This window comes from Podarcis melisellensis (assembly GCF_964234715.1).
Source record: "Podarcis melisellensis genome assembly, chromosome: 3".
Lineage (NCBI taxonomy): Eukaryota > Metazoa > Chordata > Lepidosauria > Squamata > Lacertidae > Podarcis > Podarcis melisellensis.
In genome coordinates, this window is record NC_138530.1 from 29,014,750 (window position 1) to 29,028,947 (window position 14,198).

Here is a 14,198-nt window from a genome sequence, read left to right on the forward strand (position 1 = left end):
AATTCTCCTGGGTTCTGTAAAGGTTTTCTGTTCTGCTTGGAAACAAAGTTTGGTGGTAGTTGGGTTTTTTTGTTTTTTTTAAAAAAAAAATCTTCCACCATTATAGATTGTTTTTAAAAGAGGGCTGCAATTCATGAATAGATTAGTGCTTTGAACAGCAATGCTTCCTAACTAATTGACTTGTGGCTGCAGACAGCTGGAGCCAGAGAACAATTATAGGCAAGACTGAAACCAGCTGATCAAGCCTAAAATTATTGGTAACAAAACTGGAATGCCCAAGAGGTTGTGGAGTTAAATTAGTCTCCCCTATTAAACCATCTGACAGTCAAGTGGTTTTAAAAGAAAGAACGGAAATAGACCTTGGATTCTTTAATAACTTCATTCAGGGAAGGAAAAGGATGGGGGGAGAGCTGGATTTGTGGATTGAAGCGAGAGATGTATGAAAAAGACTGGATGTGGTTGAGCTAATTAATTTATTAAAGTGGGGTGGGGTGGGCGGTTTCCATCAGTTTGAACCACCCTGCAAGAAATGCAGTTAAAACAAACATCAAGTCAATATTTATTTAGTATATTTCTAACTTGTCCTTTATGGTTAAGATTACAGGGTAGGCTATGATGCAAATTACAACTGCAAAGGTGTTTAGACACTACAGTGGTACCTCGGGTTACATATGCTTCAGGTTACAGACGCTTCAGGTTAAAAACTCCGCTAACCCAGAAATAGTACCTTGGCGTAAGAACTTTGCTTCAGGATGAGAACAGAAATCATGTTCTGGCAGCGCGGCGGCAGCAGGAGGCCCCATTAGCTAAAGTGGTACCTCAGGTTAAGAACAGACCTCCAGAATGAATTAAGTACTTAACCTGAGGTACCACTGTACAATGAATCAGCCATAAACCGATTTTCAAAAAGAACAGATCAAAAGAAGAGTGTGAACTTTAACATTACAAAATTCATGAAGACCCTGTGAACTGCCTACGTGGGTGACTTACTCCCTCATATTTATTGATTTACCTTGTATTTATTAATTTACCAAGCACCAGCTAAGGAGGCCAGCCTCTGGGAAGCCAACAGGCCAGGCACTAAGGCAACAGCTATTTTCATTTTCTTTGACCTATTCCGACATGGGCTACTGTATGTCCGGATTTCCCCATATATTTCTGCAATTTCTACACTGAAATATCCATGAAAATCCTTACATATGGCAACCCTAGATTGTACAATAGAGAGGAATTGGCAGGCTAAGCTCCAGGACTTGTAGGGCAAAACATCTGGGGGGTTGTGGGGGAAGGGGGGACCTATGGAGTTAAAACCAGGCCTTTTTTCAGCTGGAACTCAGAAGAACTCAGTTCTGGCACCTCTCAGATGGGCACCATTGCCATTCTAAGAGAACGAGGAAGGTGTTCATGGTGAGTTTCTAGAAAAACAGCACTGGCTAAAACCCTCCAAAATAGCTCATTGGGCATGGAACACTCATTGACTGAAGGAAAGTAGAGGAAAGTAAAGTTTTTTGTTACTTAGTTTTACATAATATATCTCACCTTTTCCTCGAAGGAGCTTAAGGTGGCATGCACAGTTCTCCCGCTTCTCCATTTCATCTTCATAACAACCTGGGGAGGTTGGTAAGGCTGAGAGGCAATGACTGGCCCAAGGTCACCCAGGGAGCTTCATGGCCAAGTGGGGATTTCACCCCTGGTCTCCCAGGTCTTGGTCCAGCATCCCAGCATCACACTTTCTCTCTTAACTCACTCCTCACCCCTACACCCCACTGGGATTGGGGTTGAAATAGAGTATCCTGGAACAGGGCATAGCTGGCAGCTCAAAACACTGAGCAGGCCCCTCTTTTGCCCCATTAGCTAGCCAAATGTTGTTTGTCTTGATCTAGCAGGATGGTACAATGGGTTCACCACGTAGGGATTTTTTTTTAACAAAGTACTCACTCTGCTTGTGTTACATAACTGAGTGTTGACTTACCTCCAGAAGTCGGAGCCGTGTTGATGATACAACGATGATATCAGAATTATTCCAAAGGCCAAAACACATTTGCGCTGACAAAAAGTGAAAAAGAAAAGATGATAGGCAAACCTTCTGTAAATGCCTCATGAAATCATCCTTGGCTCTTTCTCGGTCCATTTTTTTCTTTTTTTAAAGAAAGAAGAAAGAGGATGCTTCTGTAAGCAAAATATGAAAGCTTCTAAAGGGCTGGCTGGGCTGCCTTGAGAATGGCAAGCTTTTCCTTGCTGTGAAAACAAATGTTCTGAAAGTGTCTTTGATTAATGCCAGACTATTGCCATCTCTAATCTTCTTCATATGGTAGGGAAGAACTTGTGATCTTGTCGTCAGGGCTACATTACCGCATTTGTTATGATTGCTGTAGGTAATTCCTAAATGGCTCTTGCTTTTCATATTGAAAACTCATTTTTCAAGTTGTTCGTTCAAATTATGAAGTAATAAGTCACCCTAATCAAACCATTACACAGGAAGATGCAGGGCAGAAGACAGCAGAATCTGCCCAGCTGGCTTAACTGAAATTGCATCTTTCACTGCTGACTTCAGGCATATTTTCCATTGCCTGTCCACTCTGGAAACCAGAGACCATCTCAGAACCTCTGACATCACTTTATGGATTTTGCAAAAATGCACATTTCCCAATCTCCTTTCACAGTTCATGCATACAAGATAAGTAGATGCAAATGGGCACATTCATGCATGCGCACAGTCTCAACCATTCCATCACAAAAACTGGGGTAAATTGTTGCATTCTATGTTCTTCACCTATCTAATTGTGATATTTCTCATCCCCAGCAGAACAGTTACAAGGGAGGATCTTTTTCTTGGCCAGCGCCACAATGGGAAGAATATTAAAGCACCTCTTTCACTCACGATAGCATTGTATTTTAAAAGTGAGGTATATTGAGTTCAATTTCAAATGGGAACCAGTGTTTCAGAGAAGCCCCTGATGGCCTGCTTGTGTAAAATTGGTGGCTCTGATTACAGAAAATCTACAGAAAGACTCTGTTGCTGCTGCAGGAACTTGCTTCTGATCTGCCAAATCATAATAAGAAAGGAGTGAGCTGATGTACAGTGTACAGTGGCTGATGTAGCACATAGAAGTAGGCACTTCCCAGCTATAATGAAAAAAGGTCTGTTTGTCCACTAGCCTCTCCTAGTAATAAGCACATTCAATCTGTGGGAGAGCGAGATTCTAGGATTCTTATCCCTGCTTAGAGAATTAAGGTGTCGTAGGGGCACCCTAGGAAAGTTCAACCTGAAAGCAGTGGTTTAAAATGTTGGCTGGGAAGAACTGGGAAGACTTAAGTTTCAAATCTCCACTCATTCATGAAATTTCCTGGGAAACCTTGGATAAGTCAGTACCTCACAGCGTAGCCTGCTGCATTGGTTTGCTGAGAGGATACAATGGGAGTAAGAAACAAAACCATATATTCTATCCAGACTAAAGATGGATGAATTTGTTGTTTTTGGTTTTTCTCAATTTCTCAATATTCAATCTTAAGGTTGTTCCCCCCACCACCACCACTTCTACAATATATTTGCAACTGTGTATGTATGCTACTCTCGATATACCCATTTTTGCATGCAATTTTGCTTCAAATACGGATTTTTGCAAACAATTTTCCACTAATTGAATATGTTTCAGTACGTTGTTTTCCTTAACATACACATTATTGAACACTCCTTTTATTAATACAGTGGTACCTCGGGTTACATATGCTTCAGTTTTCAGACTCTTCTAACCCAGAAATAGTACCTCGGGTTAAGAACTTTGCTTCAGGATGAAAACAGAAATCATGTTCCGGTGGCGCGGCGGCAGCAGGAGGCCTCATTAGCTAAAGTGGTGGTTCAGGTTAAGAACAGTTTCAGGTTAAGAATGGACCTCCAGAATGAATTAAGTACTTAACCCGAGGTACCACTGTATATGCCTTTTTGTACGCATTCTTTGCTTGGAGCAGAGCTATGTTTTAGCTTGTTGTTGTTGTTGCTGCTGCTGCTGCTGCTGCTGCTGTTTTTACAGTGTATTGGTTTAAATTTGGTATGCTTGCATTAAAATGAAAGCTGAATGAATTTCTTCCCTATCCCTTATTCTCCATATTTTTTTCCTCCACTCCTATATCATTTTCAAAGGTCTACTGTCGATCAGAAGGTCGGCGGTTCAAATCCCCGCAATGGGGTGAGCTCCCATTGTTCGGTCCCAGCTCCTGCCCACCTAGCAGTTCGAAAGCACGTCAAATGTGAGTAGATAAATAGGTACCACTCCAGCGGGAAGGTAAATGGTGTTTCCGTGCACTGCTCTGGTTTGCCAGAAGCAGCTTAGTCGTGCTGGCCACATGACCCAGAAGCTGTCTGCGGACAAAAGCCGACTCCCTCGGCCTATAGAGTGAGATGAACGCGCAACCCCAGAGTCGTCCGCGACTGGACCTAATGGTCAGGGGTCCCTTTACCTTTACCTTTTACTGTCTCAGATCTGAGGATAAGGCCTGCTATATGTGCTTCAAAAGCAAATCTTGAGCCTATGGCTGTTCAGAGGACTGAAAGCAGTAGACCAATCAGACAGCATCTGATCCTAATTTATTTTGTCTCTTTTTATTACCCTTAATTCAACTTTCCCTCGCTCCCCTCCCTTCCGAATAGAAAGAATAAGAAAATCGAGATGGAACAAATACGACGTGGAGACAGTATTATTTCATATTTGATCCCAAAACAATTTTTTTACAACTAGGTTATAAGCTCCTGAAAGTTGCTGTTCATAATGGAAACCTTGGCAGATCCTGAATGGCGCTGCTGTATGTTATGAAGCTTCAAGTTTCCCCCCACTTCTGAACCTAAAATAAAACTTAGTCGCAATACTTTCCTTACAGGCTCCTATGTGGCCCGCCAGTAGGCGTTGCTGGATCTGTCTGGAGTTTCCTCAAATGCAGCCACTAGAATATTTTTCTTCCTCTTGAGATGACAATTCGATTCAATCAGCAGGTTTCCACAAGGCTCTGGGTGAATTCAGATGAGAGTTTACCAAGTGGTGTGGTTATTTAACCACATCGCCTACACATGATGGTGGTTCTGCCACCACTGAGGAGCATTCTAGCTCCTCAGTGTCTCCACACTAATGGCTTCCTGCGCGCTTGTATGCCCAGAAGGCAAATTATCACTTGGTAAGTGGTTGTCACCATGATCTCACTGAGGCAAGCTGCAGTTAGAACACCTATACAGAACTTTAGAAATCTGAAAGTAAATATTTAAAAATTCAGTAAAGTAATGATCTTATATTTTTACTTAGCTTGCCCTCAAAATAACATACACAAGCTTTGTGTAGTTGAGCCATGGCTGTATTCAACAATGCAGGTTTTCTTAGCAAATCCCGCTCAGTTCAGTGGGTTTCATTCTACCCAAATTGGAATATTTACTTGAGAGTTATCCATATTGATTATGGTGGGACTTACTGACCTGGTAGAGGGATACAGAAAAACAAAGATGGCAAATATTTTGCTTTTCTAAGAACCACTGTAAAATCCCCTTTCAGTGTCCATATGCCTGAGAATATAAATGTACAGTGTTGTGCTCATGGAAGAACAAAAATGCCTCTTGAGCATTCCTTAATAAAGTATCTCAAGTTTCAAAGTTAGAGTGCAACTTTCCAAATTCAGGTGGGCATTACTTCATGTTCCTCAAATTTCCAGTCATGCAGAGCATGAAACATTTTTGCAGGCAATGCTAAACTACTCTGAATTACATGGCTATCTCATCTCTACCTGGAATCTTATGTATCTGTTGGAAATCTAAAGGAAAACCAACCTATACACTAGTGACTTCAGGTAAAACAAATGTTCATTAGAGAAGCTTCTAGCTATGGTCTAGTACAGTGGCTCCCCAACATTTTCCCAGAAGACCTCTGGAAAATTTCTGCGGGTCTTGGCAGACCTTTTTAGAGCTTCACCTGGGCAGCCACATTAAGCAGCTGAAGCTCTAGGTGGGTTCAGTGCTTGGACAGGACCCCCCCCTGTGGAACCTGCACATGCAACCTTGAGTTTTGTGATCGAAGAAAGGCAGGGTATAGATGTTCTGTGTTATTTACACTGACTGGCAGCAACTGTCTAGGATTTCAGGCAGGAGGCTCTCCCAACCTTACCTGGAGATGCCCAGGCTTGAACCTGGGACCTTCTGCTTACAAGGCAGACTCTCTGCCACTGAGCTATGGCCCTTGACCTGTGACTGCGAACTCAGCTCATTCCTGTTGCTCCATGCACAGATGACCATCTTTCATTCTTGCCTATATTTCTTGCTCCTGGGGCCTGTTAGTGAATCTTGGGGTTCTAGCACAACACTAGCCTGAAGTTTGCTCACCCCTGGAGAAGATAATAGTAATGTAGATGGTCTGGCTTGGTATAAGGCCGCTTCCTTTGTTCCTAAGAGACACACAGTACAGAAATGCTTATTATTAATATTTCACATCACTCCCCAAAGGTCACGTCTTTCAGTAATGTCTTATTTTGAATCGGCGTTTTTGTAACCAAGGTGTCAATCAGCTTAATGCGTGTTCACTCCTTATATATGAAGTCATTTTTCTTACATGAAGTCATGAAGTAATTGCCTGGAAAAAGGTAAACATTTTTTTAACATCCATGAGGCAAGGCTTAAAAGTTGCCTGATACCTCACACAACTGAAACTAAATAGTGGTTGTATCAACAAGAAATCTGTCTTGTATCTTTGCAGTGATGTCATGTGGAACCACCAGCCCCTGCGCTTTCACATGGGGCTGTTTCAATGCTCTTCATTCATGCGCAGGAACCTCATCATGATATCACTTTTTCCCCTTTATAGCAAAGGGAAGTATATAATAGGTTGGTGGTGCCTGTTTGATTTATGTGTGTTTTCTAGTAGGTTTAGGTTTAAGAGTTAAAATGCTGTTGGGCACAACTTGGTGAAAAGTATGGCTTCGTTGTAAATTCTTCTGAAGAGGATTTGGCTTGCCTGTTTACTGGCTGCTTTAGAACCATTTACCCGGCACTGTTAAAAATACGTTATTTGGTAAAATTGATTCAGAATAAAAGCTAAAACCATGCAGAGTGGATGGAATTAGATGTTCAGCATCAGATCTGGGCCTGGGAACCCCAGGTTGCCGCCACCAAATAGCAGCAAATATTAGCTGGATGGTGTGAGTTGCAGACACAGGCTGGAAGGCGGCAGGAAGAGCTCAAGTCTTCTTCGCTGAGCCAGCAGTCAAAAACATTCTTATACCACTTTAGCAGTTGTGGAGAATCCTTCAGATCTGTAGTTTGTTGAGGACACTGGGAGTTGTAGTTCTGTGAGGTTAGCAGCCTTAAGACACTAGTATCCATTATTCTTTGCGGAAGCCATGCCTGCTAAACTGATATGAGTGCTTTAAATATGACCCTCAACTGATATAATCAGTATGCAATTATTATTCCATTGTTACTCTTTTATTTATTTATATTTTTGCCTTCAACATGGCTTCACGTGGCATTTTTTTGTTCCTGTTTCACACGACAAGGGGACTGAGCAAGCACATAAGGGTGTAAGACACAAACTGACACAGAAACTTTGCATGACTAGAAAGCAAAAAGGAGAGGGAGAGAGAGAGAGAGAGAGAGAGAGAGAGAGAGAGAGAGAGAGAGAGAGAGAGAGAGAGAGAGAGGCAGAGAAACTTCAATGATGGACTCATGGCCATTTATCCAGCACACAAACAAAGACTCTACAGGAGAAACAGTACACTCTATAATTCACGTATATCGCTGTGTTAATGTCTTCCTCCATATTGTCATCTTGAACTATCTCTTCAGATTGGGTGGGGGAGTATTTAGCTTGTCTTTTCTCTCCTTTCCAGTGGCGTAGCGTGGGAGGTGCGGGGGGGGGCGGCCGCACCGGGCGCAACATCTGGGGGTTAGGGTTAGGGGGTGCAACCCATGGGTTAGGGGGTGCAAATTACTTGCCTTGCCCCGGGTGCTGACAACCCACGCTACGCCACTGCTCCTTTCAATATGTAATGAAACACAACAAAAATAAATATTAAAAAAATAAAAAGGTGTAAAGGAAAGCATCGTGTTACTAAAATGATTGGCGCCTGTGCCTAAATCAGCAAATAACTTGCCGCCACCCCCCGTCAGCATCACTAAATTCTTCTTGGAAATAATATATAGTCATTTTTCTTCCATGCCAGGAAACCAGGAAGTTTGTTACCCTGTCAGCTTCTCTGACAGAACACTGCTACCCTCAAGCTTGGCTGTGTTTGCGTTTGGCAAGCTGGCTGCCCGCACGACAAACCTGTTCCTCACACACACATGTGCTGAAGCAGTTGTGACAAAAAGTTGAGGCAGGGAGGGAGGACTCTTCATGCAGCTGTGACAGGTTTGGCAGTGACTTAATTCCAAAATCCTCCTGTTGATGGGCTGTACTTAAATGTTCCACTAAAAAAAAACACAAAAAAACCAATCCACCTAAATGTTGCATATTGTAAAGCATCCAAATGCTCATACAAGATGTGAAAACAGAAAAGGGTTGAAAATTGTGGTAATAAAACAAATTTCTCTCTCCGGCTCCCTTTTAGAGTTGCCACTCTCTCTATTTGCCTTGGCACCTGCCTGTCCTTTCCTGGAGATATGTTTCCTGAGGGTATGAAGTGACCAAGACAAACTACTCATATTGCCCATTTTTATTCTTAGGAAAAGCTACTCGGAGAGAGTAGGATTCATAAAACATCAGCCCCTAAATAAATACGAGGACAAATTCCTACTTGCATGAGTGGAGTTTTATGGAGAGTTGGAGTTCCATGGCCATGAATGAATAAATGACAATAGGGTCATTTCTATTTGGTGTGTGTGCATGTATTTTTTTAAAAAAAGGTTCTAGTAAAGTACATATGAAAGAGATGCTTCAAAAGAATGCTCTTTGTCAACATCTCTCTCTCTCTCTCTCTCTCTCTCTCTCTCTCTCTCTCTCTCTCTCTCTCTGTCAGCTTTTGTTCACATCCACATGACAAGTTAGTTATTTCCCAATTGCCAGTCTGGTTTGAAAGGGAAAAAAAGTTATGTCTTGATTCATTGGCCCACAGTTGTCTTCATTTAAAACTTTCCCATTTGCCAGAAGATACAGTAAAAACAGAATTAACTCGTGTTTGAACTGTGCACTGTTTGTTCCTTAAAAAGCAGTCTTGCAAATGAGTTTACACAAATTATTAAACCCACCCACTGACCCCTAAAAACATGTTTAAATAAACTGTCTGCCTTCATAGATAGACCTGTGATGGGGACTTTGTGGTCCTCCAAAGGTTGTTGAACAACTCCTATCATCCCTAACCATTAGAGTCCAGCAAAGTCTGGAGATTCACACATTCACCATCCATTTTTTGTCCCCAAAGGAGAAGAAAACCCCAGATATGGTGGATAATATTTGGACAAATGATGCAAAAGCAGGTGAAGAATAGAAAAAGAAAATATCAGAAAAAGCTCTCAGAAAAATGGCTCTTGAATAATTCCAGCTTTGAATTATTCTTGCTTCTTCAGAGGTTTGGCACTCATCATGGCCTCAATTTCAAAAGAGAGAGCATGGTGCAGGTTGTCAGCATGTTAGAGTAGGACTGTTGAGACCCCTTGTTGAAAGCTCCACTGACGAATCACTCTCTCTTACCTGAACCTACTTCCCAGGGTTGTTGTAAGGGTAAGATGGGAAAGACCATGTATGCCACCCTATGTTTCAGAGAAAAAAGATGGGATAGAAATGCAATAGATATATGAATTTAAAAGAAAGACCTGTCCAACGTTCAGCAAGTCTAGGTTTGTCCCCTTCCACTAAGCAGTGACAGGGATATCACGGGGCAGGTCTATCACCAATACTGGTGTAAAGGAAACCCAGCAAAATTTTATAAAGACGATGGTAGAAAGCAGCAAAAATACATTTGACTGGGGCGGGGGGAGGGGAAGCATATAATTACTCTGTTTTCTTTTACTTAATTGTTTAAAGAGAAGCCTAGGGGCAGGGAATGTGTGCATAGTTCATCCATTAGTTAATAACCATGTCACAGAATCCTAAATTACAACCAAATTAAAGATCTTGGCATCGAGAAAGCCTTATCTGGCCCACTCGAGTTAACAACTTTGCTAGAATGGATTGTTCGTAGCGGTTGTTTTCTTTCCCAGATAGCTACAGGATGTGAACTTATAGAGGGAGCTGGCGTGAGTCTCTTTCTTAGGGATAAGCACCACAAAACGGGTTTGCCATCTAAATGCACCCTCTGAAAAGATTCGCCAAGGGAAATTTGCAAATTGCTGACCTGAGCAGGCAAGGCTTCCTTCATCCGAAGTGGGGAACCCTATAACAAAAAAAGGGGGGTTATGTTTGAGTTGTTTATTTTGGAGCCTGCTCCTCTCCGCTCTCAGTGGTGACCTAGGAATGAGCTCACATTTGGAAGCAAATCTGTCTTCTGTTTTCACTCCTAAAGAATTACCTACTCTCTAAGCTCCTAGTATTAGAAGTAGACTTGTATCAAAAATACAATATGGAATCCTGGCAGGAGTGAGGGAGAGGACAGATATATCACAAATTCCAGCAACCAGGCATGTGGGAGAGACAGTAGCAAATAGAAGGGAGCTTTCTTAAGCCCAAACAATATGCAATGCTCAATTGTCTCTCCAGCCTGTTTTTTTTACTGGTGATGGATAGATGTGTTTCTGATCCCTGTCAGGTTTTGCATGACTAACATTCATTCATAAGTTTGTTCATTTATAAGTCCGCCGCACCCCATTTCTGCCTTAATTATCCTATGGTGGGGTTTTTTTTAATTAAAAAAAACCCACAAGGAGTTGTATTTTAATGATACATACATAATTTTAAATGTATTTTTTTAATAATACACATTTCTTAAATATATCCCAAAACACACATTTTTATGTATTCATTTTTAAACTGTTTTAGGGGTTGGGAGGAGAGCCGAGAACTGTATCACAAAATTCAGTGTGACATATGGAGGGTAGCAGTGTTCTCCGGACAGATATAGACTTCCAAGAGGGGGGCAGTTCATATCAGGATTCAAAAATAATGAATTCCTTAAACACCCCAGTTTTCACCCAGTGCGCAGAAAAGATATGGGAACTGCTGAAAACCACTGCTTTCTCTGGCCACCAATTACCTACCTGGCTAAGTTCAGGGTGCTAGAGCTGAAGACTTTCCACAGATACCGTCTCATCAGGAAGTATGATGCAGGAATTTGGTCTTTAGTGTGATGGCACCTGCCCTTGGGAACTCCTCATCACATGTCAGAAATGTACCATCTCCGTTGTCTTTTGGAAGGTATGAAAGACCTTTCTTGTCCCACAAGTCTTTATGTGGATATTTTTTTATCCCTTCAGTTGCAGCATTCATCTGCATCAACCTAGCAAGTGTGTATATGAATTTTATTGTTGCTTTTTTATTGTTAAATTGCTTTTGGATGTTCCATGGGAAGCAATTCATTTATGAAATAAATGCAACCCTACCAGGGGAAGGATTTTGACTGGGAAAACAGCTAGAAGCCGCTGCTTTTCCCTGCCCCACCTCTGAAGTGCTTTTCCGGGTTTTTCAAAAAATGCACAAATTGCTTGTAGTTTGGGTCACAGGCAGCTGGAATATAATTGTCTTCTAGCCCAAGTAAGCAGTGACTTGAATTCCATAATATGTCGCATTTCAGACAAGATGTATTTCCACAGAGTCCATCTTTGTATCATTTTCATTCATTAAACTAATCTATATCCTCATCCTATGACAAAATTGGCCGGCAGAGCAGTTCACAATTAGACACACACAATGTTCTTCTTGTAGGAAAAAAAGGTGCCGGTACTGTGTGCCCTTGAGTACCCCCAGAAAAAAAGGACTGAACCATACACACGATGCAAGACTTTCAGGTGTCAGAGCAGCACAATTATACGCATACATCAGTTGATGTACGAACCAGCCCCATGTGAAAAAGTAAATTATGCGTGCTCTGAGCTGTGGGAAATTTTAAAACATAGGTAGCAAGACAAACACACTTTGAGCACCCAGGCAGACTCAAATAATCACTGTACTTCATGGCCCTAAATCTGTTGGTGAGTCTTATTTTACAGTATATCGCAGCACTGAATGCTCATTCCCTCCCACCCACATTTCTTACCATTCGTTCATTGCTCAAGCATTTCAAAATGACAATGCTACAGATGTAGCGAAGACTCCTCTTAAGTCATTCCTTTCTATATTTTTTTTTCACCGATGTATTCTCTCATGAGTGATAATAATCTTTTCTTTCTCTTCTTTCCCTTTCTTTCTTTTTTAAATGCAGGTCTAAGACGGAAGGAATTTTTATCTGGAAGAGTAGTATAAATTAGCTTTGACTGCCAGTTTCCACTGATTATTTCTTTCCAGGCGGAATTCCTACAAATTCTTGAGGCATGACCTCGGATGAAAAAATAATCCCCCTTTTAAACTTGTTGAGAAATTCCAGATAACTTCACAAGAGATTTAATTTTAGAGCATTAACACAATCTTGGTTTTTGAAAGATAAAACTACGGGGCTGTTATTTGGTAGGAGCCATTACTGAATGGTGAAGTCATTGGGGCTGATTTTACTATGTTATCTTTTCCTCTCTTTCTTCTCTCCCCCCCCCACCCCCTCAATTTTATTATACATTACACAATGCACTCTGGATTCACCCTCATAAAAGGATAAGTATTTCAACAGATAACCTGCCTTCAGACAGCTTAAGAGCATAATCCCTAAGAGGGTTGAGTTATTACATACACCAAAAAGGCAAAGCATGGGGCAGCGGGCATCATCTACATATCGTCATCTCCAGCTAATTAGCTTGTAAATCTTGGACCCGACAGGCTTATGGAAAAGGTGAAAGCTGCCACAGATAGAAGAGATCTGCACTGCATTACACATTAGCGCCAAACAATTACTAATGGCCAATGGTATCTTTTGATACAGACTTCAGCTACCCTGAAGCCGATACATGTTAAAAATGAAGAGTTTGGTTGATGCAACCTTAAGCTCTGCTGACGTCCACCTCTCGTGAAGGAAAGAATGGATTTCTTGTGTTTTTTACATTCCCTGGTTCTGGATGCTCCTTGTTGTCTGCAGGAAAATCCCAACTGCCTCATGCGCAGTCCAGACTACCCTGGGAATCCCAGTGCTGCAGGTGGAAGGATTTGGCCAATTACAGAGAGGTTGCACTGGAATTGTTTCCAGAGCTAAAGCCAGAAGAGATATGATTCGCTCATCCCCCCCTTGCAAGTGCTGTAGGTAATAGGTGAATTCTAGTTCCCGTAGCATGTTTGCACGCAGAAGACAAGGAGAGTCTTGCTGGGCAAGTCACAGACCCATCTAGTCCAGCACTGTGTTCTCACAGAGGTCAGCCAGGTCCAAGCAGGCCCTAAGTGTCCTCTCAACACTGTGGTTCCGAGGAAGGCATATACTGCCTCCATTCCTATTGGAGCCAAGCAAAATCTTCACGTTCCTTGTCAGATGTGGCATCCTTCCACATGTGTCATTGTAGCCAGACACTTTACCTCAAGCATCGTTAGGCATATGCACCGCTGGGGTGCAAAGAACCACCCAGTGCCCTCAAATTTAGTTTAGCCACTCTCAAATTAACTGGTTGTGGTTTTTTATTTTAGTTTAATGTTTTTAATTAGATTATGATGTGGATATGTTGACTGGCTTTTTTTATTGGAAAAACAATTAAAACTTTTTTTTAAAGAATATTTAGCACTAGGGAGTAACAGACCAACAGAGGAAGGGGACAGGGACTTTCGCTCCATTGCTTTTCACTGCCGCCAATTGAGAAGGACTGGTATACAGTAGGTATACATTTGGCGCCCCCCAGAATTCGGCGCCCGGGTGCCCCGCACCTCTTGCACCCCTGGGTAAAGACGGCCCTGACCTCAAGCAGGACTCCTTCAATGCTTCGCCCACTCATCCCTGAGCCGATGAGCAGAGACTGCTTGAGGAAGGAGGAGGATTCGGAATGTACCCAGGTGCTCAAAGGCAAGCAGCTGGCAGATTAGAGAATTAGACAAACAATCTGAGCTGGTATAAAGCAACTCCCTGTGAGTGCACAGGTGTGGCTGCAGTATAGTGGATTTTTATCTATTCATTCTTTTCACATCTTTGTAGCTTCCTTTTCCTTCCACGGTTCTAAAAGTGTCTCAAAATATTTT